This window comes from Eimeria mitis, genomic scaffold (assembly GCF_000499745.2).
Source record: "Eimeria mitis Houghton genomic scaffold, Emh_scaff237, whole genome shotgun sequence".
NCBI classification, from domain to species: Eukaryota; Apicomplexa; class Conoidasida; order Eucoccidiorida; family Eimeriidae; genus Eimeria; species Eimeria mitis.
This window is the reverse complement of record NW_013570705.1, coordinates 24434-24775: the sequence shown is the minus strand read 5'-3', so window position 1 is coordinate 24775 and position 342 is coordinate 24434.

Genomic DNA, 342 nt, shown 5'->3' with positions numbered 1-342 from the left:
TTTTTTTTTTTTTTTTTTTTTTTTTTTTTTTTTTTTGTTTTTTTTTTTTTTGTTTATGCAAAACGAGGAGATAAAAAAGGATATTCTTTTGTTCTCCACTCTACCGGCACCAACTTATGTTCAAACCCATCGGCGTTCACCTCTACCACTCGCCACCCGGGCCTGCACACACCGCATGCATAGAAAAGCCCCAAAACGCATGCATGCATGCATGCATGCATCTATGCACAGGACATTTGTATTTATATATGTATGCAGCTACAGGCCAAGGCACGAATGCTGAGAAGTCAGTGCATGCACTATGCATGCATATATATACTACAGTATAATAATTATAGTATC